Below are 4,907 nucleotides of genomic sequence, written 5' to 3'. Positions count from 1 at the left end.
CATGGTCCTGGATGGAGTTGTAGCGGCGCTTGATGTGCTTCGTCTTCCGGTGAAACCTGGGCTCCTTGGCTATGGCAATGGCTCCAGTGTTATCACACAAGAGTGTCATAGGACCCGACGCGCTTGGAACCACTCCAAGGTCGGTGATGAGCTCCTTCATCCAAATTCCTTCATGAGCCGCTTCTGAAGCAGCTATGTACTCCGCTTCACATGTAGATGCTGCCACGACTTCTTGCTTGCTGCTGCACCAGCTCACCGCCCCACCATTCAACACATATACGTATCCGGTTTGTGACTTAGAGTCATCCGGATCTGTGTCGAAGCTAGTGTCGACGTAACCCTTTACGACGAGCTCTTCGTCACCTCCATAAACCAGAAACATTTCCTTAGTCCTTTTCAGGTACTTAAGGATATTCTTGACCGTTGTCCAGTGTTCCGCACCGGGATTACTTTGGTACCTCCCTACCAAGCTTATCGCAAGGTTTATATCAGGTCTGGTACACAGCATGGCATACATTAGAGAGCCCACGGCTGAAGCGTAGGGGATAGAACTCATCTTCTCTCTATCTGCTGCCGTGGTCGGCGACTGAGTCTTACTCAATCTCATACCTTGCAAAACTGGCAAGAACCCTTTCTTTGAGTTTTCCATATTGAACTTCTTCAGTATCTTGTCAAGGTATGTACTTTGCGAAAGACCTATGAGGCGTCTCGATCTATCTCTATAGATCTTGATGCCTAATATGTATGCAGCTTCTCCAAGGTCCTTCATTGAAAAACTCTTGTTCAAATAGGCCTTTATGCTCTCCAACATCTCTATATCATTCCCCATCAATAATATGTCATCCACATATAGTACGAGGAAATCTACAGAGCTCCCACTCACTTTCTTGTACAAACAGGCTTCTCCGTAAACCTGTATGAACCCAAACGCTTTAGTCACCTCATTAAAGCGAATGTTCCAACTCCGAGATGCTTGCACCAGCCCATAGATGGAGCGCTGGAGCTTGCATAATTTGTTAGCACCTTTAGGATCGACAAAACCTTCTGGTTGCATCATATACAACTCTTCCTTAAGATTCCCGTTAAGGAACGTTGTTTTGACGTCCATTTGCCAAATTTCATAATCATAAAAGGCGGCAATTGCTAACATGATTCGGACTGATTTCAGCTTCGCTACGGGAGAGAAAGTCTCTTCGTAGTCAATTCCTTGAATTTGTCGAAAACCCTTTGCGACAAGTCGAGCTTTGTAAACGGTTACATTACCGTTTGCATCAGTCTTCTTCTTGAAGATCCATTTATTTTCTATGGCTCGCCGGTCATCGGGCAAGTCCACCAAAGTCCATACTTTGTTCTCATACATGGATCCTATCTCGGATTTCATGGCTTCAAGCCATTTGTTGGAATCTGGGCCCGCCATTGCTTCTTCATAGTTCGAAGGTTCACCGTTGTCTAACAACATGATTTCCATCACAGGGTTGCCGTACCACTCTGGTGCGGAGCGTACCCTTGTGGACCTTCGTGGTTCAGTAGTAACTTGATCCGAAGCTTCATGATCATCATCATTAACTTCCTCTTCAGTCGGTGTAGGCACCACAGGAACAACTTCTTGCGTTGCGCTACTTTCCTGTTCGAGAGGGGGTGTAATTACCTCATCAAGTTCTACCTTCCTCCCACTTACTTCTTTCGAGAGAAACTCTTTCTCTAGAAAGGATCCGTTCTTGGCAACAAAGGTTTTACCTTCGGATCTAAGATAGAAGGTATACCCAATAGTTTCCTTAGGGTATCCTATGAATACGCATTTTTCCGCTTTGGGATCGAGCTTTTCTGGTTGAAGTTTCTTCACATAAGCATCGCAGCCCCAAACTTTAAGAAACGACAACTTAGGTTTCTTGCCAAACCATAGTTCATACGGTGTCGTCTCAACGGATTTAGATGGTGCCCTATTTAAAGTGAATGCTGCAGTTTCTAATGCGTATCCCCAAAATGATAGCGGTAAGTCGGTGAGAGACATCATAGATCGTACCATATCTAATAAAGTGCGATTACGACGTTCAGACACTCCGTTGCGCTGCGGTGTGCCAGGTGGCGTCAGTTGTGAAATGATTCCACACTTCCTTAGGTGTGTGCCAAACTCGTGACTCAAATATTCTCCTCCACGATCGGATCGTAGACATTTAATTTTTCTGTCACGTTGATTCTCAACCTCACTCTGAAATTCCTTGAACTTTTCAAACGTCTCAGATTTGTGTTTCATCAAGTAGATATACCCATACCTACTCAAATCATCGGTGAGAGTGAGAACATAACGATAACCACCGCGAGCTTCAACGTTCATTGGACCACATACATCAGTATGTATTATTTCCAATAAGTCGGTTGCTCTCTCCATTATTCCTGAGAATGGAGTCTTAGTCATCTTGCCCATGAGGCACGGTTCGCATGTGTCAAATGATTCAGAGTCAAGAGACTCTAATAGTCCATCAGTATGGAGCTTCTTCATGCGTTTAACGCCGATATGACCAAGGCGGCAGTGCCACAAGTATGTGGGACTATCATTATCAACTTTGCATCTTTTGGTACTCACACTATGAATATGTGTAACGTCACGATCGAGATTCATCAAGAATAAACCATTCACCAGCGGAGCATGACCATAAAACATATCACTCATATAAATAGAACAACCATTATTCTCTGACTTAAATGAGTAGCCGTCTCGCATTAAGCAAGACCCTGATACAATGTTCATGCTTAAAGTTGGTACTAAATAACAATTATTAAGGTTTAAAACTAATCCCGATGGTAGATGTAGAGGTAGCGTGCCGACGGCGATCACATCGACCTTTGAACCATTCCCGACGCGCATCGTCACCTCGTCCTTGGCCAGTCTCCGCTTATTCCGCAGTTCCTGCTTTGAGTTGCAAATGTGAGCAACAGCACCGGTATCAAATACCCAGGAGCTACTATGAGCGCTGGTAAGGTACACATCAATAACATGTATATCACATATACCTTTAATGTTGCCGGCCTTCTTGTCCGCTAAGTATTTGGGGCAGTTCCGCTTCCAGTGACCTTTTCCCTTGCAGTAGAAGCACTCAGTCTCAGGCTTGGGTCCGTTCTTTTTCTTCTTCCCGGCATCTAGCTTACCGGGCGCGGCAACAGTTTTGCCGTCTTTCTTGAAGTTCTTCTTACCCCTGCCTTTCTTGAAACTAGTGGTCTTGTTGACCATCAACACTTGATGCTCCTTCTTGATTTCTACTTCTGCAGACTTGAGCATCGAGTACAACTCGGGAATGGTTTTCTCCATCCCTTGCATGTTGTAGTTAAGCACAAAGCCTTTGTAGTTTGGTGGGAGAGACTGGAGGATTCTGTCAATGATGGCATCATCCGGAAGTTCGACTCCAAGTGAAGTCAGACGACCGTGTAACCCAGACATTTTGAGTATGTGCTCACTGACAGAACTGTTCTCCTCCATCTTACAGCTGAAGAACTTGTCGGAGACTTCATATCTCTCGACACGGGCATGAGCTTGAAAAACTAGCTTCAGCTCTTGGAACATCTCATATGCCCCGTGTTGCTCAAAACGTCTTTGGAGCCCCGTTTCTAAACTGTATAACATGCCACACCTGACCAGAGAGTAGTCATCACTCCGCGCTTGCCAGACGTTTAGAATGTCCTGGGCTGCTGCGGGAGCGGGAGGGTCACCTAGTGGCGCATTAAGGACATAAGCCTTTTTAGCTGCTTCAAGGATGAGCTTCAGGTTGCGAACCCAGTCCGCATAGTTGCTACCATCATCTTTCAGCTTGTTTTTCTCTAGGAATGCGTTGAAGTTGAGGTTGACGTTGGACATCTACAATATTTGTAAAGACAACTTTTAGACTAAGTTCATGACAATTAAGTTCATTTAATCAAATTAGGTATGAACTCCCACTTAAATCGACATCCCTCTAGTCATCTAAGTGATACATGATCCATGTTGACTAACCCGTGTCCGATCATCACGTGAGACGGACTAGTCACCATGGTGAGCAACTTCATGCTGATCGTATTCAACCGTACGACTCATGTTCGACCTTTCGGTCTCTTGTATTCGAGGTCATGTCTGTACATGCTAAGCTCGTCGAGTCAACCTAGGTGTTTCGCGTGTGTAAATCTGGCTTACACCCGTTGTATGCGAACGTTAGAATCTATCACACCCGATCATCACGTGGTGCTTCGAGACAACGAACCTTCGCAACGGTGCACACTTAGGGGAATACGTTCTCGAAATTTTAAGAGGGATCATCTTATTATGCTACCGTCGTTTTAAGCAATAAGATGTAAAATATGATAAACATCACAATGCAATCATATAGTGACATGATATGGCCATTATCATCTTTGCTCTTTCGATCTCCATCTTCAGGCATCGCATGATCATTACCGGCGTGACACCATGATCTCCATCATCGTGATCTCCATCATCGTGTCTCCGTGAAGTCGTCACGCCAACTACTACTATCACTACTACTATGGCTAACCGTTAGCAATGAAGTAAAATAGTAAGCACATGGCGTTGCATCTCATACAATAAATTAAGACAACTCCTATGGCTCCTGCCGGTTGTCATACTCATCGACATGCAAGTCGTGAAACCTATTACAATAACATGATCATCTCATACATCATACATGCAACATCACAACTTTGGCCATATCACATCACATGTCAAACCCTGCAAAAACAAGTTAGACGTCCTCTAATTGTTGTTGCAAGTTTTACGTGGCTGATTTGGGTTTCTAGCAAGAATGCCTTCTTACCTACGTGACAGCCACAACGATGATATGCCAAAGCTATTTACCCTTCATAAGGACCCTTTTCATCAAATCCAATCCGACTAGAGTAGGAGAGACAGACACCCGCTAGCC

The sequence above is a fragment of the Hordeum vulgare genome, chromosome 5H, assembly GCF_904849725.1.
Source record: "Hordeum vulgare subsp. vulgare chromosome 5H, MorexV3_pseudomolecules_assembly, whole genome shotgun sequence".
Lineage (NCBI taxonomy): Eukaryota > Viridiplantae > Streptophyta > Magnoliopsida > Poales > Poaceae > Hordeum > Hordeum vulgare.
The sequence above is the reverse complement of the archived record's forward strand: the minus strand, read 5'-3'. Positions refer to the sequence as shown.